The sequence below is a fragment of the Cnephaeus nilssonii genome (assembly GCF_951640355.1).
Source record: "Cnephaeus nilssonii genome assembly, chromosome: 16".
Lineage (NCBI taxonomy): Eukaryota > Metazoa > Chordata > Mammalia > Chiroptera > Vespertilionidae > Cnephaeus > Cnephaeus nilssonii.
This window is the reverse complement of record NC_137087.1, coordinates 54,608,592-54,632,756: the sequence shown is the minus strand read 5'-3', so window position 1 is coordinate 54,632,756 and position 24,165 is coordinate 54,608,592. Positions and strand designations below refer to the sequence as shown.

The 24,165-nt window shown below is 46.8% G+C and overlaps 1 protein-coding gene across 1 annotated transcript in view; it reads left to right on the top strand.

Moving 5' to 3' along the window:
* Positions 1-24,165, top strand: part of GFRA1 (GDNF family receptor alpha 1) — a 181,419-nt gene that overhangs the window by 32,360 nt on the left and 124,894 nt on the right. The gene's annotated exons all lie outside the window — the stretch shown is intronic.

The window sequence follows — 24,165 nt, the reverse complement described above, 5'->3', positions numbered from 1 at the left end:
AAACATCCCCTGAGGGGTCCCGGATTGGAGAGGGTGCAGGCCAGGCTGAGGGACCCCCCACCCCATGCACGAATTTCGCGCACCTGGCCTCTAGTTAGATTAGAAAAAACAAGTATAACTTATCTTTTAATGAAAATCAGAAACCTTTTGTTGAAGATGACACTTGTCTCTCACAAGATAAATATCATTCCAGTAATTGCTGTGGCATGGGAGATGACTTTTAAAAAAGAATTCCATTCTAAATGTTTGGCAGGCTAAGTTAGTGTTTAGGAAGTAGGGAAAGGATCTCATTGTTAAGCCACGTTCTTATCCTGCATCCTATCTGGCTTGCTTTCTTTAATTGAATGTTATTATTTCGGACCTCGTAATATTTGCTGTGGGTAAAATAACAATAACTCATTAGATTCACTGCCTCTTCATGAGATCAATAACGAAATTTCCATTATTTATTTTCCCGAAAGACCTTTAGCCACTGCACTTCCAGCACGGTATAAAGGAAAGGGGTTTTATAATGATTTACTTTAAAAAGATTTTCGCCTCTGATATATATCCGGCAGAGCCCCACGAAAATTGCACTGTGATAATAATAATTATAAAACAAAAATGTCAAAAAATTATTCCATCGTGATCTGCGTTTTGACGATCACGGGAAACCTGAGAATTGCAAGGCCCGCAGAGCGTAACAGTGCTCGGCAGGACCGGGCTTTGTTTGAACAAAATGCATGAACATGATGTGTTAGGAAGAACCATGAATATAAACATTTTTAATGGAAACTCACAAATGAAGATGAGCTTGTTTGTTGATTGATTGGCTGGCGAATCTCTCCCTCCTCTCTCTCTCTCTCTCTCTCTCTCTCTCTCTCTCTTTCTCTCTTCCTCTCTTCTCCCCCTCCTCCCCCCAGGCAGTTTGGTAAAACAGATTTTCCTATTTGCTTCTAATTCAGCTGGACATGGCTCATGCTAGTCCTGCTTTGAGATTTCTGTTCCACATGTTCCAATGTGAGCCCAGTTAAGGAAACACACACACACACACACACACACACACACACACACACACACACACTTTAAAAGTTTCTCACTTTAGGGGAAGATGCAAATGCTAACTCTATAGCTAGCAGGCAAACACATGGGCCAGAAGGATAGACCTTTTTGTATATTGCAGCCTTTAAAAGGAATGGCCATTTCTTTGGCATGTCAGTAATTTAAATTAAATGTGGAGGAAGAGATTTTCAATAGCCCCATCTCAGAAGAATCGGTAATGTCCCCTAGATTTTAGATGAAGCGGATTAGATTAGAATAATTGTAGAGGACATACATATTCTTTCACTGAGCAGATTACAACCAATTCAGTTGCCATCCTGAGGTCTCATTAAGTATCGCTTAGTATCCAACACGACAGCAAAAGTGTCCGCGGGAAGACGGGGTGCGTTTCCCCATGCGGCCGCCCACTTTCCAGAAACTGTAGGTGTACGTGGAATACGCACCGAGACCGTGGACAGGGGCTGGTGTGTATCGCATTCGGAGTGGGTTTAAGCCCGGGCCTGTGGGAGACAGCTGTTCGCCTCTTCGGAGGGACTGGAAGGCTGAATGCAGATGACAGAGCTCGCTGCTCTTCTCACACTCACATGTCAGAAGAGGTAAACCATCCTGCACCCAGCGGGGTCGCGGGCAGGTCACCTGGCAGGCCAGCGTTCCCCAGGGCCTGGGACGCTGAAAGACACAGCCTTCCTGCTGTCAGACGCGGCACCTTCCCAGCAGCTGTTCCCAGAAGCGCCTGCGAAGACACCGGCTGTGAGCGAGTGCACTTAGTGGTGTGTCTAATGCCGGTGTTCAATTTATTGGACGGCTGAGCCGCCTGTACAACACAGTGCAAAAAGCGTGCGTGTGTCGGCTTTCGGGCACTTTAGAAGGAGTTGAAAGTCTCAGGGTGTCTGCGCGGAGGAAGACCAGCCCTGAGCCCCGGAGAAAAGCTTGCAAGTCAGCCGTCGAATCCACAGGGACGCCCGGCTGTGTCTGGGTGACGCCCCGGGATCCCGGCACAGGTGTTGTCTGCCCCCAGGAACTATAGAGTTAGCATTTGCATATCCCCCTAAAGTGAGAAACTTTTAAAGTTCGTGTGTGTGTGTGTGTGTGTGTGTGTGTGTGTGTGTGTGTGTTTCCTCAAATGGGCTCACATTGGAACATGTGGAACAGAAATCTCAAAGCAGGACTAGCATGAGCCATGTCCAGCTGTATTAGAAACAAATAGGAAAATCTATTTTACCTATCTCCACTCCCTTGTGACCTCAGTGAGCAGATCTTTGGGGGCGTTGGCCAGGCAGAGGTGACACACTTGGATCCATTCCCGAATGTCCCCTCTCCAGGGCGTGGGTAGGAGTAAATAACGTGTGGGGACCAGGGAGGACCCAGGAATGGCCCAGCACTTCTTTCTTCTACTGTGAAGATACAGGGGGGACCTGTACCTACAGAGGGAAGAGGAAGAGCGTGATACCAGTGAAGGAGGCGGAGAGAGAGAGCAGGATTGCTCCTCTTGCTTTTTTTTTTTTTTAACTATTGGTTTGTTGGCTCATTCATCTATTCAACACTCAACAAATATTGATTATCTGTTACATACCAGGTGTTGTGCCAGGCAGTAAATGCAGGGAATTGTGTAAGAGCTTAGGCTCGAATGTAATCAACTTCAGCTTGAGCCCTTCCTCTGCCAGCTGTGTGACTTTGGACCATTCACTTAACCTCTCTGAGCCTCAGTTTTCTCATCTGTAAAATATAATCATGGACGTGTCCATCCATAGAGGTGTGGTTAAATATTTTGTGGTGCAACCAGAGTGGAATATTATACAGCTGTAAAAAGAATAGATTTCCGAGATGAGTAAAGCAAATTTGCATTATACTCTACCTTTTGTATAAAACATGGAGCTTATGTAAACATAGACTCTGGATGGATACACCTGACACTGATAACAATGGTGACCTGTGAAGGGAGTGTGGGAATTTGGACAGCAGTGGGAGGGAGACTTCACTGAACTTTTTTTGTTTGTTGTGGGTGTAACGTTGAAACACAGTTGCACGGAAGTAGACTTTTCCTGTGTAGTGGAGAAGACAGGCAATCGCAGGATGCAGCCCATGTGTTGGGTTGGGGCTGGGGGGCTGGACGGGGGAGGGATAACTTGTTCTGGAAACACAGATGAACTTGTACCTTAACTTTTTGGAAGACAGGGAGCTGCCCAGACGTGGTGACTGGACGATGCCTTTATTTTCCTCTTTCAGCTCTTCTTGGTTTAAGTAAATGCTATGTAATTCTCACAGCTGCTCCTTCCCTCATATGGGATACACACAGCGCATGTTTAATGTGTATACAGAGTGGGGACTGACTCAGTCGTTTTCATCAGTTGCCTGCGTTTCATCGTTTTTTTTTCCTCCGGGTCTGGTTTTCCTCAGATCACCTGCCTCCTGGAGGCAGGAACCATATTAATTCAGCTTGCTTTCTTCACAGCGATGTGTCCTTACTTGGTCATTTTATAAATCTGAAACACTGAGCACTCTCTCCTTTTATGTGAGAGAAGGTGCTGGCAGCCTTCTGTTGGGGGCTGGAGGGGAGGTTTCTCAGCCCAGGCCCCTCTCCCTGCTGAAGGGGAGCTGTTCCCAGCTCCGTGTGCCCTGGCCAAGGCAGACTTCAGAAACACGCCTCCCAGGTGCCGAGGCTGGCTGGCTCCGTTCTAGGGTTCTAGCCCCCGCGTCCCCGCACCAGCTGCAGCTGGCGTCTGCTCGATGCTCCTCTCTTCATTTCACTGGATCCCAAGATGCTGTTCAGTTAAAAGTCGGCTTGACCCTGGCCAGGTGAGAATTCAATGGGTTCCCATGGCCAGAAGTTCTTCGCGGCCTTTAAAAGTTTCACTGGAGCAGGTGAGGTCAGGTCTCTGAGTTTGCAAGGCCTCCATGCAGGCCTTCCCTGAGCTTGTCATCCACATGCCTGAACGGAAAGTAACTTGTTCTTTGGCCGGAGCTAGCAAACCACATTTAATGAAAGGCCAGAGGTGTTTAAACCCCCCCCCCCCCCCCCCCGGCAAACACATGGAAAGTGGGCTTTGCAGCAGTTGCCTCTGAATGGGCTTACCAAAGAGGGGGGCTCAGACTGGGACAGCCCTCAGCTGGGGGCCCTGGGCAGATCCGAGGCTCCTGGGCCCTGGAATTGAAGGCTGTCCCATACAGCTCGCTCCCGATGACTTCCTAACACCTTTAAGGAGTTGCATGATTAAACGTGTTCCACTTCAGGAAACTCCAGAACAAGCTGTAAAAAGTAATTTGCAATTCTTCCTTTCTCCGCATCTATGCCGAATGTGGTGCTTAATTACTCTGTAATAGCTTTTTGTTCTGGTGATTTGTTACAAAAACAGACAAGTCCTTTATCATCATTAAACACCAGGATTAGTAATTTTTTTTAAAAAAAAATTAGGAATCATTTAAGTATCTTGAAAGGTTTGAAGAAAAATGGCAGAGAACTTTTTTTTTCTCTTGAGATCTGAAGTCTTAAATACAATGCCTTGATATTTACAACAAATGGATCCACTCAAACGGTGTATATTTAAAGAGGAGTCAAGGCACTAAAATACTCATCTCTTTAAATCACCCAACAGCTCTTTAAGACAAGATCCTGGAGGGCTGCCAGATGAGACTCTGTAATATATATTCCCCCGGAGGAGGAAGTCGCTGGTGTGTTCCCTCACGTTAGTTCTGAGTCTGTTTCCATTTTAACCTGTTTATCTGAACAGTTTCCAGAGTCCAGCAGCAGGTTCGGATAGTTTGACATGACAGAGCAACAGGCGTACCTGAGCCTCCCACCAGTTTGAATGATCAGTTATCTGTTGGCGTAAAGACAAAGGGAGCCACTGAGGAGGAAAGAGATCATAGGTTTGCCTGCTCCTCTCTCTTCCTTGGTTGTTCTCTTCATACGGGTCCTGATAGGGTTCCCAGGTGCAACTTCTACTTGTGCCCTGTAGACATTGTTACAGAATTTACCAGGCGACCGAAAAAAATACGCAGGAGTACCGGAGGCACAGGAAAACACACACATTTATTTCCAGACATTTCAACATGTACCGGTACAGTGACTCGGCAGAGTCTGTTTCTCTCCAAATCCTGAACCCCAACATGAAGGAGGTTTTCCCTTTTTATATCCTCTTGGTCTTTGTCTCCCAAATATGGAATGGGGCTTCCGGACCTTTCACGGGCTTTGCCAAAAGCCCCATGTGCTGGGATGGGGGCAGTGGGACCACATCTGAAGGACTGGCCTGCAGCCAGCACTGATAACTCCGTCTGGGGATGGTTTATGGCCTCTCTAAAAGGGGAGTAGTATTTTGGGTAAACAGGTCTTGCAGGATCAGATAATTAAAGGGGCAGTGGCTAGACTATAGGCTAACAAGAATGTGCATTAGGTTAATGGCACAGATTCAGATTGCTAGCCCCCCCCCCCCCAAAATGTCTCATTTTTCCAATCAACGTGGCCACATTTTAAGGGACTCCTGCTTCCTTCCATTTGCAGAAGGAAGTGCAGTTGATGCACAATTTGGCTGAATTTGTTTGAAATAAGCCGGCGTGCCCAGGCCTTGATTTAGGTGTTGTGGAAATGCGGAATAATGCCTGTCACAGAGCATTAGCTTTTATACTGTAGTTAGACTTTAAATGTGTGGGTATATTCCAACAGATTATTTTCCTTCGCTAAGCGGTGAGTTGAGAGAGGGTTGGCAGCTGGTTTTTGTTAAGACAGAGGTCTAGAGTTTGGAACAGGAAGGCAGGGGATACTTTCTAAGACTGGGAAAGGAACAGATCATTTCATCAAGGGAACGTTCACGAACAAGAAGCTGGCACTTGCATGTCCCCATCACATGTGCATTGAAAAAGGTGCTTTGTATAAATTACGTCATCAGACTCCACCAGGAGATCTAAGTGTTCTGGGGACCCGTTATCTCCATGCTTCATGCTTCAGAGGACACAGAGGCACACCTCCTGTGATGTGCAGAAATCTGTAACCGTGAATCATGGTTCTAGAGGTAGATGTGGTTTTAGAAGGTATTGAGTTCAACCTCATCATTTCAGACACGAGGGGACTGAGGTTCAGGAAGTTTCAGTCACTTAGCCCACGCCACAGAGTGAAAGAGCTGGGGCTGGAAACGTAGGCTTTGTCGTACTTCGCCGACTCTGGGGACAGTCAGGAGGACAGGTTTTGCGCCTGGCTGGTCACCTTCTCAGGGACCCATCGGCCGTGGCTGATCCTGTATCTCTTTCAGGAATTCCCTGAAAGCACAGCCGTGCACATTTTACTAACCTGCTCAGAAGTCTTCATGCCTCCCCAGGGGATGCATTTAAAATACGTAAAAATAATATTTTTGGAATAGGAGATAAAATCCAAACTCCCCTTACCATCATATTCCCAGTGGTCCCCAATCTGTAACCCAGCCCTTGCCCTGCCCTCCCGCTGCCTCCACTCATGCAGAGGCGTTCCGCGTGCCCCTCCACGTTTTCCTTCTGTGTCTGCTTTGACTTACCTCCTCTCCGAAGCTCACTGAATTCATTCCTGTGGCTGTTGCTTACTTTTGAAACACTTTCCTTGCTGATAGCTTTGATGAAGTGCTGGTTTTCTTTCTGTCTTACATTATAATGGTGTGGGTGTGCCCAGGAGTGCGTGCCTGCCTGGGTTCTTTAATAGAGAGAAGGGGTTCTGTTCTGTTGATGTGCATGGCCTCTGAGTAGTAGTTGCTCAGTACTAGAATTGAAACCAGTCTTAGTTACCTCATCAAGAATTCTTCCCCTGCCTAGCTGGGGAGGGCAGCTTTGAACTGAGAACTGGGGCACAGCCGCCTCTGTGTGATGTGTGCATTCAGTGAGGCGCTTCTCGGGAAGCTTGTGGGGAGCAGACAGCTCCCATCTTGGGAGGCCTGCAGCAGTGAGAAGAACTCATGCTGGTGTTGAACCCAGCACCTTCCTTTACCAGCACGGTGATCTTGAGGATGCTATCAGTCTCAGTTTCCTCATCTCTAAAATGGGATAATAACACTCACCACTCTAAGGACCAACTCCGAAGATATGTGGGAAGAGCTTGGAATAGGGGGGGCACTCAGGTGATGGCGGTAAGAATCATCAGGATGTATCAGGCACCCCTTTGCTTAGGAACCATGCTAGATGATTTGTAGTCCCTTCCTCCATCTTTGAAGTCATCAAAGTGGCATCACTCCGACTTCTCTCCAGAGGAGGGTTCTTTGCTTTTAGGGATTCATATGATTAGAGTCAGCTTGCCCAGAAAATGCAGGAAAATCTCCCCATCTCAAGACTCTTAATGACATCTGCAAAGTCCCTTGCGGTATGTGCGGTAACACAGTCACAGGTTCCAGGGTCTGGGACGTGGACATCTCTGGGGGCCATGCTTGTGCCCACCACGGCTGGAGGTGGAGAAGGGCAGTGCCCTCGGCCACCCTTGGAGCCACCCTGGCTTCTTGGGAGCCTCTGGCCACGAAATGGTTGAGGCGCCACCTTTCAATCTCTTCACCAGAGGCCTCCAGATGGTTGGTGGCCTGCGATGACATTTCCATCCTAATTCCCTTCACTTTCTAAGTCACACCAGCCGCCGGGGCCTGCTTCGCCGGCCACATGCTTACCGACGACCAGGCCTGGCCCATAATGAGAGGGGCGGGAGGAGGATGGAAAATGACGGCATTGCTTACCTCACCGAACCCAGAAACAGTCCATCCAGAAATAGCCATGTTACAGCCCGTGCTTTTGAAGCTGTAAGGCAGGTACATTTTGTAACAGCTGCTGTAATTTAGAAGACGTCTCGAGCCACAAGCTAGCTCCAGAAACGAGCTTTGTTCTAACGGCACACTTTGTCTCAAACCTTTACAATAACTTGATAGGCACTTACTGAGGAATATCCTAAAAGGCAGAGATTGCAGCGTATTCGTCTTTGCATATGCCCCGCGCTGAGCACGATGCCCGGCCCGCCCTAGGGGCTGCAGCAGGCTGGTACATGGCATGCTCTCCCATCTAGGAGCAGGTGGAAGAAATGGCTCCACTGGGACAGGACACAGCATTAAGCACCCGCCGTGTTTCCCACTTCTACACGGGGCGGCCCAGCAGGGATTAAGGACCCAGAGATATTTTGTCTTTGCTTCTGTAATGCACAAAATGAAGGCAGTTAAGCCAATGAAACTGTCTTCTGTTCCAGGAGATTCTGAGCAAAAGTAGGTGTAAGAATTTAAGAGTATCTCCGTTGTTGAAGAGGCAGGATTCTAGTTCATATACCTTTTTGTTGTTTGTTTTTTGTTTTAATCCTCACCTGAGGACATGCTTTTATTAATTTCAGAAAGAGAGGAGGAGGGCGGGGGGGGGGGGGAGAGAAACATCAATGTGAGAGTCAAACATTGATGAGTTTCCTCCTGCATGCACCCTGACGGGGGATTGAACCTGCAACCTAGGTATGTGCCCTGACCAGGAATCGAACCCACGACCTTTCAGTGAATGGGACAACCCTCCAACCAACTGAGCCACACCAACCCAGGCCATGTATCTTTTCAAAAAACCACCTGCTAACCCAGTGATGGCGAGCCTATGACACGCGTGTTAGCACTGACACGCATAGCCATTTCTGATGACACGCGGCCGCTGAGGCGGCCACATGCCGAGGATGAAACATTTGCTTCTCCTGAGGATGAAACATTTGCGAAATAATGTTTTTTCCTCAAAGTGACACACTACCCGAGTTATGCTCAGTTTTTTGGCGAAGTTTGACATACCAAGCTCAAAAGGTTGCCCATCACTGTGCTAACCTGTTCCCACAGCACGCAGCCCAGAGGAGTGTTGCAGAGTGGAGGCAGCATCCATAGCTCAGTGTTCACTAGGGCGTTAGCTTTGGAACGAGGTGGACCCACCTTGGAACTGGAGCCCTGGCCATGTTCCTTCACCTCCAAACCTACTTTCTTTACCCCAGAGAGTGGGGGTGAAGGCTCGGTTGGCTCAGTCCTTTGGGCTTTGGCTGGGTAAAGAAGGAGCAGCCGGACGCCCTGCTCCTCTAAGCTGGCATCTTTATCACCAGAGGCTGCCACATCTCAGGTGCATTTCTGTTTCCTCTGTTGGGGGTACAGATCATCTCTGGATAGTTTTAATCTATCTATCTATCTATCTATCTATCTATCTATCTATCTATCTATCATCTATCTATCTATCTATCTATCTATCTATCTATCTATCACTATACACCAGAGGCCCAGTGCACTGGTAGGGTCCCCAGCGGCTGCCATCTGCAGGCTGGGTACTCCCTTCCTTCCCCCGGCCGGGCCCACCCCCTGGTTGAACTCCTGGATGAACTCCCGGTGGAGGGGACAATTTGCATACTATGCTTTTATTATATAGGATATGTATTGGTTTTAGAGAGAGTAAAGGAGAGGGAGAGAGAGAGAAACATCAATGATGAGAGAAAATCATTGATTGGCTGTCCCCTGCATGCCCCCTACTGGGATTGAGCCTGCAACCCGGGCATGTACCCTGACCTAGAATTGAACCATGACCCCGTGGTTTGTGGGTCGACACTCAGCCATTGAGCCACACCGGCGGGGCTCTGGATAGTTTCATAAGGTGTCTGCAGAGCCAACGTTTAGAGCTTGCCTCTGCCCCACAGCCCTGCTCTCACTGCCCTGGGCCGGTGGAGCAAAGAGGAACCCAGGGCAGGAGAAGCAAGAAGCTCCCTACACAGGTCAGGGTTCCCCAGTGAGGGTGAAGAGGGAAACCCTCAGAGGACACGCAAAGCCCCTTCCCGATAAAACCCCTTTGAGAAGGCATTTCCATCCTGTGAACAGCGGTCTGTCATCTCAGTCTGCTCTTTCATCGTTTTCTAAAGGCGCCCTTTGATCCGGGTTCTTAAAGAGGGCAGAGGAAGTTTTCGGGGCCCGGCTTATTTGGGAAACATTTGTGCTTTGTGAAGACTTGGGCACGCCAGTCTTTAAAAGGCCACGCTGAGCATCTTTCACTGGAATCCAGAGGACCCCCTGGCCGAGGGCAGCGAACAAGGAACCTTTTGTGCCTTCATAATTGCCCAGCAGCAGGCATTTTATAGCTACTGAGTGGACTTCAAAGTTAATTACCGTTTAGACGTCTGCATAAAATATCCCCCCAACACTGGGGATCAGGAACGTTTTGATGATTTATTTATATTTCAAAATCTAAACCGGTGCTACCCAATAGAAACAGAATGTGAGCTGCATGTTTAATTTAAAATTTCTGGTGCCACCATCAAACTATTACAAAGCTCAGGTGACATTAATTTTAAAGAACATTTAATTTCGCTTAATTTACCCAACATATCATTTCAGCATGTAACTCAATGCAAACAATTATTAATAAGCTGTTTGACTTTTCTCACTAACCAGGTCTTTGAAATCCGACGTCTCTTTTATACTTAAAGCACATCCCAATTCAGATGCACCACGATCAAGCTCGGTGGCCGCACGTGGCCTGGTGTAGACTGACGCCAGGCAGGGATGATGCTGTACGCACTTAGCTTCCTCAGGCCCCATGTGGGGCCAGCACCTGAGTGTGGCTCTTTAGATGAGTTCATAGGATGAAGAGCTGGGTGCAGTTAGGAGGGATTGGCTTGCCCAGCTGTGGTCCAGAGAAGCTCAGAGGTGACAATACTGGGCATTAGAAATGTAGTCACAACCCAGGACTCTTTTTTTCTTCTTTAAACAGCTTTATTGGTACATTAGAGGCCCGAAGCTCAAAATTTGTGCAAGGGGCTCAGCCTCCGCAGCCGCAGCAACTGCCTCTGCCTCGGCCTCCCACTGTGGCTTCATCTGGAAGGTTGTCCTGAAGGTTGTTCAGTCTAATTAGCATATTGCATTTTTATTATTATAGATAATTCACATATCATACAACAGTTCCGTGGTTTTTAGTAAATTCATAGAGTTGTATATCCATCAAACAATCAATTTTAGGACTTTTTTGTTATTCCCAAAAGAAACCAGGCACCCCTCAGCTGTCGCTCCCTCCCATCTCTCATCCCCTCCAGCCCGGGGCAACCATTAATCTATCTTCGGTTTCTAGATTTGCCTATTCTGGACAGTCCACATAAATGGAGCCATGGAACATGGTCCCTGTGACTACCTTCTTTCACTTGGCATCATGTTTGAAAGGTTCATCCACATTGTAACTTCCGTTAGTACTTCGTTTCTCTTTATTGCCAAATAAGATCCTGTTGTGTGGATATACCACCTTTTATTGAGATATTTGGATTGTTTCCACTTCTTGACTATCGTGAGTGATGCTGCTGTGTACAAGGTTTTGTGTGGATATATGCTTTCCTGTCTTTGGGGTCCATGCCCAGGAGTGGAATTGCTGGGTCATATGGTAGCTCTGTGTTTAACCGTTTGAGGACCTGCCAGACTGTTTTCCAAAGTGGCTACCCCATTTTGCATGCCGACCAGCAGTGTGTGAGAACTCCAGTTTCTCCGGATCTTTGCCAACACTTGTTATTTATCTGCCTTTTTTATTATATTTGCAATTCCCTGATCCCTAATGAGGTTGAGCATTTCCCCATGTGGTCATTTGTATATCTTCTTTGGAGAAATGTCTATTCAGATTCTTTGCCCATTTTTTTTAAGTTGAATTTATTGGGGTGACATTGGTTCACAAGACCATACAGGTTTCAAGTGTACAACGCAATAAAACATCATCTGCACACTGGATCTTGTGCCCACCGCCCCAAGAAAAGTCTCTGTCTATCCCCAACCTCCCTCCGCCCCTTTGCCCTCCTCCACGTAGCCCCCACTCCCCTTTCCCTCTGGCTATCACCACATTGTTGTTGGTGTCTGTGTGTTATGTATGCATTTTTTTTGGGGGGGGCTAATCCCTTCACCTTCTTTCATCCAGTCCCCCCACCGCCCTCCCCTCTGACAGCTGTCAGTCTGTACCATGGATCCATGCCCCTGTTTCTGTTTTGTTCGTCAGTTTATTTTGCTCATTAGATTCCACATATAAGTGAGATCAAATGGTGTTTATCTTTCTCTGACTGGCTCATGTCCCTTAGCATAATAATCTCCAGGACCATCATTGGGTATATATCTTTTACATTTTTGACTTGTCATAGTTCTTTATACAGTCTAGGTACAAGTGCCTTATCAGACATATGATTGGCAATTATTTTATATAATTCTGTGGGGTTGTATTTTCACTTTCATGATGGTTCCCTTTGAAGCATAAATGTTTTTTTATTTTGATTATGTCCAGTTCATCTGTTTTTCTTTCATTGCTTCTGCTTTTGATGTCATATTTAAGAAACTATTGTCTAATCTTAGAAAGTCACAAAGATTTATATCGTGTTATCTTCTAAGAGTTTTATAGTTCTAGCTCTTTGATCCATTTTGAATTAATTTGTATGTGGTATGAGATAAGGGTCCATTTTAATTCTCTTACATGTGGATATTCAGTTGTCCCAGCACCATTAGTTGAAAATACTATTTTTTTCCTATTGAATTGTCTTATCAAAATTCAATCAACTATAACTCTGAGGGTTTATTTCTGGACTGTCAGTTCTAGGCCTTTGATCAATGTGTCTGTCCTTTATACCCATACCTCACTGACTTTATTAACTGTAGCTTTGAAATAAGTTTTGAAATCAGAAAGTGTGAGTCCTCCAACTTTGTTCTTTTTCAAGATTGTTTTGGCTATGCAGAACATCTTGAGATTGCCTATGAATTTTAGGATCGGCTTGCTAACTTCTGCAAAGAAGGCTGCAGTTTTGATAGGATTGTGTTGAAAGTGTGTATCAGTTTGGAGAGTATTTCCATTTTGACGGTATTAAGTCTTTTGACCCATGGACCGAACTCTGTTCCCGATTTAGTTCCTTTTCTTCTCTTCCACAGAGACATCACCGTGCTTTGTGAAACTTTGCAAAGACCTTGACCCCTGTCATTTACCCACCTGGTAATACAGAGCATAGTAGGTTGTTAGATCCAGAGGGAAAATGGACAGAGTGGTTAAGTCACCTTTGATGTGCTAGGAGAAGGAGAGTTGCAGGGAATTTATTCAGGAATAGGTCCTAAAATGCACAGACTTCAAAACCCCAATGGTGCATTACAAGTAGAGCATTTATTATCGTTTGTATCTTTGTCTCCTCTATATTATTAACACCCAATTCCATGCGCTCATTTTCCCAATATTTTATTATGACAAATTTCAAGCATAAAAAAAGTTGAAAGAACTATATCGTAAACATCCAGCTGGATTCTACAGTTAAGAAATCTTTACCTACTCCTAAGTAATGTGGTTATTTTCTTATGGCATTTTTTTCTAGAAACGTTATAATTTAAGCATTAATCTGTAGGCCTGCGACTTATTGTGAATTAATTTTTGTGTATTGTCTGAGGCAGAAGTCTAAGTTTTTTGTTTTTGTTTTTGTCTGTATGGATGTTCCAGTACCATTTTGTTGAAGAGACTGGCTTTTCATTATTGGATTACATTGGCTCCTTTGTCAAAAAGCAAATGATTGTAAATTTGCAGGTCTATTTCTGGGCTCTCTGTTCTGCTCCCCTAGTCTGCTTGTCTGTCAGCGACACTGTCTTAATTTCTGTGGCTTTATTTTATGTCTTGAAGTCGAGTAGTGTCAATCCTCCGACGTTGCTCTCCTTTATCAAGATAGCTTTGGCTACTCTAGATTCTTATATTTCCTATACATTTTAGAATTTGCTTGTCACTTCCTACAAAAATTCTGGTGCACTTGCTATTGGGATTGTATTGAATATATAGGCTAATTTGGGGAGAAACAATATCTTAATAATATTGAGTCCTTCAGTCTGTGAATATGGCATATACCGCCATCTATTTATGTTTTCTTCCATTTCCCGTGAGCCCATTTTATTTCTTCTGACTCCCTTGTGCTGTTGCTCCATGGTCCCTCATCTCCACATTTTGAGTCCTACCGTGCAGTGGTGATGGGGGTGTGCCCTACAGTCAGATTGTCTATGGGGTCTTTGGCAAATGAACTTATGGGTAAACTGAAGGTGAGAATGATATGTACTACTAGAGGCCTGGTGCACGATTCGTGCACAGGTGGGGTCCGGCTGCCCCACCCCAATAGGGGCCGATTGGGGCAGGCCGGAGCAGGGGAGGGGCCTCGGGAGGTTGGCTGGCCGGCCCTGCCCCCATCCGGCTGGTTGGCTGGCTGCAGTGCTCATCATAGCGACCGGTCGTTGTGGTCTTTCTGGTCACTTGGCTTCTATATATAGAGAATTTTAAGTCACTTGGCTTCTATATATAGAGAATTTTAAGTGAAGTCCTAAGAAACGAGGGCTCCATAAATGCTAGCCTTGTTTAGGACTGCCCTTCACGATCCAGCTCAGGTTGTATCTAGTCCGTGAAGACTGCCCAGAGCCCCCTCCTCAAAATGTCTCTCTTCCTCACTGTCCTGTTTTCATCTCCAGGTAGAATTTGGCGCCCTTTCCTTGAGTGTGTCTGGCTCTCTTTTTTATTATAAGCTCTTGGACCACAGGGTCTGGATTTCAGCGTCCTTTGAGCCCATTAATTGCTCATTACATTGTATCAGCTCCAGTGGACACTAACAAAAGTAACAGAAATTTTTATTTTATTTTATTTTCAAAGTGTGAGCACATCCACTATCTTATTGTTTCCTCGGAGAATTAGTTAAGGCAGCTTTCACTGCAACTAGGGCTCCCCAAGAGAGGATTACCCACCAGCCATCGCCAGTTAGGGCAGAGGTAGAACTAGAACCCAGCTCTCAGCTCTCTGGACTTGAAGAATAATAGCCATGATGCTTGGAAATATATACATACATATATATATATATATATATATATATATATATATATATATATAACTAGTAGCCCGTTTGCACGAAGATTCGTGCAATAGACCTTCATTCACCTGGCTGCCTGCACCAGTTTTCTGCCGGCACCGGGAACCCAGGCCTTGGCTGTGGCCACCACCTTCTGCCTTCTTTCAGGGTCGGGGCTTGGCCCCGGGCGGCGGCCTTGGGCCCAGCCGCACCCCAGCGTCCCTGCAACCGTTTCCTGGTGGGCATGGCTGGTGGGCGTGGCTTGTGGGTGTAGCAAAGGTACGGTCAATTTGCATATTACTCTATTATTAGGTAGGATGCTTCAAATACATTCAGCCCTGTGAGATGCTGGCATCCTTTGGTTCAGGGCAAAGCAGCTGCACAGACCCTTCGTGAAACTGTCATCTACATTTCCTGACCGCGTTGAGCCACTGAATGTCATGCAGGTTTAAAAGAATCTTAAACTGCGGAATGAATTTCCCCTTCTTTCTTGAAAAGGCACTCAGTCAAGTATGACCTGTTGGTACCCAGATGGACTGCTCGCTGCCTCTTCTTCCCAAAGATGAAAATGTACAGCCGCAGAGGCTGTTGGGAAGGTGTCCTCAGCCCTTGCGGTCCTCTGCCCCTCGAGATGCCTGCCTTCGATGCACAAGAGCCCGGTCCATTGTGCGGCCCTGCCGTGCACATGGAATGATGGAGAGAGAGGAACCGTACTGAGCCTCTGAGTGGGTGACTTTAAAAAATGTGCTGCCTTCCCGAAGAAAGACCTGTGCACTGAAACATTCATGAAAGAGCCTATAGTTCACATTGAACTTCTTGCTCTCAACTGCCTCTGAAAATTACCAGCACTTCCGTGATACAGAGTGCGGGGCAGTACTTGTGCGGGTTAATGTTTGTTCATTGGATAAACGTGGATCCTGCTTCCAAAGGAACAGATAGGATTCGGAGAGAATGAACGCTGCATTGCTGGAGATGTTTTCTCCCATCTCCCCCCTGTCCACCCGCCTCCCCGCTGGGGGCCTGCTGGGCATGGGGTGCAGATTCTGGCATAGTTCCCAGGTGACCTGGGAGCACATAGCAGAGGGTCCTAGCGAAAAGGTTCATTTTGGAGCTTTTAGAACCGGAAGGGACTGCAGAGACTCCAGTCAAACCTTTGGGACCCAGAATGCTGCAATGATTTATCCTCGATTTTTCAGGGGATTCATGGCAGGGCCTGGCCAGAACCTGTACTTCCCGAAATGGGACCGGCCAGAACGCATCCCGTGGCCAAAACTTCCTCCTTGAAGACTTGGGCCAATTTGCTGGAACATATTTACTTGCAAATCATTCTAATCAGCAGTGCTTGATGTTGGGGGCAGCTTCTCCGAACTCAGACTTTAATTGTCTCTGGCTCCTGGAAGCTCTCCTGATGGTAATTTGTGCCAAGCCATCAGAATAATGATGACGGCATTGTCTTATGTTTACTTTAAAGTTGTCCATCCTGGTAACGATCACCTGGCAAAGGAAGAGATTTATTCTGCTGGACATTTGTAAATACCTAGTTTGAATTTAGGATACGGGGTAGTCCTATTAAAACCTGGATCTCAGAGACCTGCCTGAGGGATAGATACATGATGAAAGTAACCAGTTGACTTAGAAATGGAGATGACAGAACATCCTTCAGGAAGTGCATGCTGGGTGGGTAGGGGTGGGGGTGCAAATAGAAATCGATTCAAGGAGGCCCTGTAACCTTAGAGGTTTTCAGCTGGTTTATAATTTATCTGTAATGGGAAAAATATTTTACCACCGAGATAATGTCTTGAGATAAATCTGAAATCACCAGCCATATTATGAATGTGTTTATGGATGTGTGTGAAATGCAGGGAATGAGATTTTTTTTCCCTGTGACTGTAATTTAGTGTGGATAAGATGACAAATAAGCTCTATGCAATAACAGTCCATCTGATATAATGTGTGTAATTTTAAACTTGAAACCATCATGTTTTAGAACTGGAAGGGACCTCAGAGATCACCTAGCACAAATCCGCTTTCTGATGGAGGGGCTGAATCCCGGAGAAGATGAGTGGCTTTGCCTCTAGTGCCAACTCGAATCCAGAGATTCAGACTGTTGGGTTTGGGGACTTTGTAGAAAAGAAGGCTCAGTATCCACAGATCATTTTTAGTGTTTTACCTTTAGTGGTTTTATGTCATTGCTAATCAGAGCTATAATTGATCAGAGCCGTACTGATCAGAGCCGCACTGATAAGACCCATAACTGATCAGAGCCATAACTGATCAGAGCTATAACTGATCAGAGTCATAACTGATCAGACCCATAACTGATGAGAGCTATAACTAATCAGGCCTATAGTTGATCAGAGCCATAACTGATCAGACCCATAACTGATCAGACCCATAACTGATCAGAGCCATAACTGATCAGACCCATAACTGATCAGACCCATAACTGATCAGAGCCATAACTGATCAGAGCTATAACTGATCAGACCCATAACTGATCAGACCCATAATTGATCAGACCCATGACTGATCAGAGCTATAACTGATCAGACCCATAATTGATCAGAACTATAACTGATCAGAGCCATAACTGATTTCTTCTGGAAGGTGGACCTTCTCTTCAGCCCTTTGCATATGTGGATGGATGCTTCATAAAAACACTTCCTGTGACTCCTAATTAAAACTCAATTACGTGAGCTTAGGGAAATTAGAACAAAGTTATTTGTCAACATCTTCTTTTGGTTGCGCTATTAATGTGGCTCCTTATGACTTCTCGGCGAGCTGACTTAAAGGAATTCAGAGCCAGTCACGTACGCCGTTCTTTTGAAAGAAAAACACTGGCTGCTGAAGGGATTGAGTTTAATATAGTTTCATATCAGAGCGGTTTCAATAACGCCGTCTAACGTATTCGTACATGAATTCATTAAGCCCAGATTAGTCTTATTATAATTACTCAAAAAGTAATTCAGTTGAAGAGAAAACATTTTAAACGGATATAAAATACACTGTGCGCCGGGGAGCCAGCCTGTTCTACTTTATCAGCTCCATAAAGTACCGCAGAAGTGAACATCACTTCCATAGTATACAGAATGCAATCATAAAAAGTATTATTCCTAAATCTATTTTTTTATGTTCTTTCAGTAGTTAAGGGCTTCATCCCTCTGTGCGGCGAATGAGATAGACTGGGGATGTAATGTCGTAAAAATGGCAGGGACTCACCGCTCCGTCCCTCGCACTGCCCCCGAATCCGTGTGGGCTGGTGCTTCTAAGCACGTGCCCTAAGATTGATGTTGGCGGCACATTCCCTAGGAAATGTAGTAGGAAGATACTTCAGGGCTTAAAATCATTTTTTTTTTTTTACAACAAAAGACATCTACTGAAGGCCACGTGCCATCAGAGGGAAGACAGTGATAGGCAAAGTCGTGGTCTTCATGGCTAACCTGATAAAAGGGGAGGAGAGGCCAGGAGCAGGGAGAATGAGAGGACTTTACCCGGCCTGGGTCCCAAATGAGACAGAGAAGAAAAAGGACGGAGAGATTCAAGTCCCACCGCATTCAAGAATGGGGAATCAGGCCCTAGACGGTGTGGCTCAGTGGATACAGAGCTACAATTGATAGCTCAATTGGCCTGCGGACCCAAAGGGTCCTGGGTTCAATTCTGGTCTAGAGCGTGAACCTCGGTTGCAGGCTCCTCCCCAGCCAGGGCCCTGGTCAGGGCTCGTGCGGGAGGCAACCATTTGATATGTTTCTCTCACATTGATATTTCTCTCTGTCTTCCCCTCTCCCTCTACTCTCTAAAAATCAATGGAAAAATACCCTTGGGTGAGGAATAAAAAATAAAACAAACAAACAAACAAAAGAATAGGAATAGGGAAGCAAGAGGGGCCTGGGTGGCCACCGGCTGCCTGAGCTGTCTGGTTTTGGAGACACAGGAAACTAATCACCGCCCCGTGTGGTGCCATCGAGACCACGTGGGGACTCCGGAGGAGGCTTGGATGCTCGCTGGCCGTGCTCCAGGAGAGCGCAGGCCTGCACCTGGACAGGAAGGGCTCCTGTAAGTGGTTTGTTGTGTTCAAACTTTACCCAGTTTATCTAATAAAGTAGCAGAACCCTTTGCCCAGACAAATCCTTCACAGAACCCCACTGCACCGAGGAGAGGTTTTCAGTCCCGCGGCCCCCACGCAGTCCCCACCTCTTTTGAGCCCTAGCCTTCCAGGGAGCACGGCTTGAAACACGGATCAAAGCCCGGGGCAGGCGAGCCCCATACAGGGTGACCTTGAGAAGTCATGGCAGGCCCAGAGGAGACAGGCGATGTCAGAGGGGTGAGCGGTGCCGGAAATCAAGGCTGGGCCCTGGATTTCTGGGGCTTCTAATCACACCCCCTTAGATCACGGAGGATTGATGCTAGGATGTCATTGGACCACTGATCGCAGAGATGAAGAATAATTCATCCGAAAGGTAATGTTGGAGAACTGCTTAAGTGTTTCTCAATGGCACAGAGCTACATGATGAGAAGAAGAAATGAAAACGATCATTTTTATTTTAGGATTTCCTCTGGTGATAACTTTTACAGCCCTATAGAAAGTCGCAAAGGTTTTTCAAGTAGGAGGCAACCAATCGATGTTGACTTGTAACGCTACCATTCATAGACGTCTTTCTGAGTACTGCTGTGTACTCTTCTCCGTATTACCTGGTTGAGTCTCCATAGCACTTTATGAGGTAACACAAACGTTAGCTATGGTCATTAGCTCCCTGTTGCTGATGAGAAAAGCGAGGTTTGGGGAGGCTCAGTCATTTGTCTAAGATCACACAGCCAGACCTGGGCCCAACTCCGACTTCAAGACCTGAGCTCTTTGCTACCCTGTTCTATTGCTTATGATTATAAGAGCAGTAACTTTCACTGACTGAACATGTACCGCAAACCAGCTGCCATGTGCTCACTGAGAGCGTTACACGTATGATCTTGGTTGTCATTGTGCATTTGGAAAGGTAAGCTTTGTTATCCCCATTTTGTAAGTGAAGGAATGGGGATCAAGAGGGGTGAAATAGCTAGCCCAGGATCTGAACCTAGCGTTAGACTCCTCAGTCCATGGGCTCCACGCTGATTAAATTACCTGCCTTGACCTCCATGATATCCCTATGGTAGGACAAAGCGTATCTCAACTATCCCCGCTTATTAGATGAGAACACAGGCTACAAGAGGCCCGCCCCCCCCCCCCCCCCGCCACTAGGTTTCCACCTCACGAGGAGCTGGGGCCCAGTCTTAGGTTATGGGATCCAGTGGCCACTATCATGTGGTGACATGGCCCTGGAATGTATCTGGGAGAGAAGGAGATAACCCTGCCTTCCCTGAGAAGCCCACCTGCCATTTTTGATCAGCACGGGAGCTTTGACCTGCTCCGTCTCCGACCTGGGCCAGTTCACCCCTCCTTAGGCAACCTGGTGGCCCCCCGCTCCCGGGAGGTCACCATATTGATGCCGAACTTAGTGCGGACACCCGATCGGCATAGCGCACTACAGCCCAGAACTCCTGGGCTCAAGCGATCCTCCAGCCTCAGCCTCCCGAGTATCTGGGACTACAGGCGTGCGCCACTGCGCCCGGCAATTTTTGGACCTAGGCTTTGTCAATGGGAATCTACTCTGGAGTGCCAGCATTCACTAAGAGGGGAGGCATTGGAGGGACCCACTTCATTCGCAGGGACTTGCAGGACACAAAAGCCACAGGCTGCATTCTGGTACTCTTCATGTCCATGTATAGAGCCAGCTGGGCTTTGAAATTTGGTGAGGGGGCCACCTAGCCCATCTTGAAGTTGACTTTGGCTCATGGTGACCCTGACCCCACTCTAGGAATCAGCATTCATTCCACTCTTCCCTGCCCCTGGTTAGTTGGGTCCTCGTAAAAGTTACCGTGCTTTACTGTAAAAGCACTTGTACTTGAGACTTTTCCTTCTCTAGCTCAATCCACAGGAGGACTCACAAGACAGCTGTCTCCCCAGGTGAGAGTTCTTAAATGGGAGTTAAGTGCATGCGTTTTCAAGAAACCAAACTCCCCTCATATATAATTTACCCTAGAAAAGAAAGCAAAAGTGAGAGAGAGTGTGATTACATTGTCTGAGGCCCAGTAGCTTTGCTTCCTCCCGTCTTACGGAAGTCGGGCACACTTGCACGGTTTGGCCTATCTTTAATGCTAAGTGTGAGAGCGTTCCTGACCGTAGTTATGGGCCGTGGATCGAAATAGTAAATTATCCTTAGCAGACGGCAGGGGCAATAAGACGGCCATCCAGGGCTGTTCATAAAACAAAGCCATAGATAAATAAAGGAGCGCCAACTTACTTAACCCGCGTGGCTCTGCGCACGGCTGATTATTAACCCCGGAGCAGGAGAGGGGCTCACCCGGTGGAGTTAAATCATTTTTAATAGAGGTAAACACTGGCCATGTGGACGAGCAGTGCTCCAGAAAGTTTTTAATCAGCAGCGTTTAGGAATCCCCCGGCCTAATTGCCATCACTTATTAATACTAATAAATAATCTAGTCTTTTTACGGCCCCTGTCTCTGGAGGACTCCGTGCATTAACCGTCTCTGGGGTGTGAATCGCTCAGCAGGGATGCGGGAGGGGGCAGGCATCCTCGATGTTCATTCCTCGTTGAAGAAACTAGACATAGAGGCTCATCTCAAGTCCCTCTTTCCCCCTTTCTCCTTCCCACATCTGCGGTCACTGACTTCTACCCGCGGCCTTTCATCTGTCTGTAGGACCAGCCTGGCTCCAGGGGGTGGGGGTGGGGCTGGAGAACAGCCTTCTTTGTTCCCCTGAAGGACTGGGCTGCGAGGTTTTCTCCCTGGGGAAGTGAGTAAGAGCAGAGCTTTGTCCGAAGGAGTTCATTTCCTCTGCACAAGTGTCCCTGGAGTGCTCTGGGCGCAACCTGGCTGTGGTTAGAGTGGAGGCTCCCAGCTCTGACTTCCATTTCTGGGGAGAGCAGACGAATGGCGCCGAGTCTTCTTCTCGAGTGATTCCCCACAGCCACTGATGGGAACGTGTTCCTGCAAATTCTCTAACTTAACCTCCCGGCACCAGAGTTGTGGCCCTCAGCAGTGAGGAAACTCAAGCTCAGAGTATGACTGACTCCCAGGTAGTTCGGAGGGGCTGGTTAGACTAAAAGAAGATCACACTCCACTGTGAGGTCTTTTATAGGGACTGGTGCCTATGGTTTGGGAGATGGCGAGGTGGGTGGGAGGGTGTTGGGCATGAACACCAGTGAAGAAGATGGTAAGTGTATTTTTGTGGCTAATATTGTGTGAGGCCCACAATTGGAGGCTTGGGTGTGGGGGTAGGGTGGGGAGGGGGGGTAAAAGGTAGCCAAACAGCACAAAACTTACCGTCTTCTCATTTATTTTCTGCTCTTCTGTCCATGAGTCATTTGAACCTGGATGGCTAAGTCTGGATGGCTGGCTCAGTCGGGGAAAGTCAGATTTTAAAGGAGGAACCCAAGCCATTAGTATACAGAGCAAAGAGCTAAATGATGCTAAGAACAAAATGATTTATGCCACAGACTACAAAAGACATAAATTTACAGTGTAAATTACAAGATAACTCATGGGCAAAATTGTTGCAATATTTATACTGGTGTTTATTAAAATTTACATTTGAATAAAAAGGTGCAAATGTCAATGAAGCTGAAAAAGGGTTCCTTTAGAAATCTAAAATAGCTCCTCTGGAAATCAAGCGAGGTTTCTTTGGAAGAGAAGACATGAATAGTATTTGTGTAGATTTGTCTGCTAACGCATGGAATACCCGGTGGATTTGGAAGGAATAAGGTCACGACATCCCTGCCCCAATTTCCTCCCTCCCTGCCCACTCGCGGATGCTTTCCAGTGATTCCAGTCTGTGCTGAATTTTGAAGGATGTGCTCCCTGTCAAAGCCACGGAGAGGAGGGTGGGGACTGTGGACAGATGTCCAGACTGGATCCGTATTTGAAAGACTAATCATATTTCATGATGTTTCCAAGGTTGGAAATTTTTGTCTGTATTCATTAGAGGAGCATGATAAATCTCGAATTTGTGCTTTGCTAATAGGGATGAGCTTTCGTGCTTCATTAAGGTTAAATGAATCTCAGTGTCGTCCTGGCTCGGCCTCTAGCGCCGTGTGTGGCCTTGGGAAGAATCTCCCCCGTCTCTGGGACTCAGGTTCCTCATCTGTAACATGAGGGGGTTGGACCAGGTGGGTGTTGAGACAGACCAGCCCTCTCTCCTTCTCGCTGGTGTGGGAGCATACCACGCCAGGCAGTTAGGACCCACCAGAGTGATGAAGACACTTAGCCCTTGTCCTCAGGCGCTCAGGGTCCACATAAATAACTAATCATAATAGGAGCTGTAATTGCAACACACACAAATTACTCGGGGAGCACAGAGGCGGAAACTGACTTCCCTCTCCATGGGGATAGGCTCTGGGAAACCTCGCCGTGGCTAAGACATTTGAAGGCCGGGAGGAGGGCTCCTGCAAGTGAGCAGGCTGGTCAGAGTGGGTGGTGCAGACTCTGTGTTGGTGGAGGCAGCAGGTGCACATGACCGTGGTTTGCTGAGGGAGCTGTACTTGGTTCTTCTCAGGCTCTGGGCAGTGTCCGGGGATGGGAGGTGAATGGCTCATGATGAATGACTGGGGCTCATGATGACTGACGGGTTAGAGAATGACATATTGCACATATCAATGGGAGCGGAGTTGACATCCCATAAAGGTACCAATATGGGCCATTTATATCCCAGTTGGTGTTCACAAGTGCGAGAGAAAGGGTGGCGTGTTAGCCACCTCCCTGGGACTGGTAACTGGGAGTCTGCGGTCTGGCCTGGGTGGAGGTGTAGGGAATAGGAATGAAGCTCCTTAGGGGGTCACATGTGATCCGTTGAAATGAAAACTGCCCCCATAGGTGTTCTGTCCGTGCCGTCTGTCTTACCTACCTGGTCACATTTCATCCACACCATTCATGGGCCGTTGGCTCTCCGTGACCTTATAGGAGCTGATGGTTTAGTAGGAATGGCTGACAACAAATTTAAATGTTGATGATACAGTTCTCATTTAGTTTTTGAGATGAAAATAACTTGTTTTAAAGTTCAGATTATAAATGTAAGACATGCTCATTGTTAAAAATGAGAACAATACAGAAATGCTTCCATAAAATTAAAACATGAGGATCTAGTTACCAATGGAATACTATACAGCGGTGAGCATGAATGATCTACTACATGCTACAGCATGGGGACCCACACTCTCTGTGGAGCAAAGAAGGCAGACAGAATAAATTCACACGGAATCGGTCCATTTATACAAAGTTCAAAAATAGTC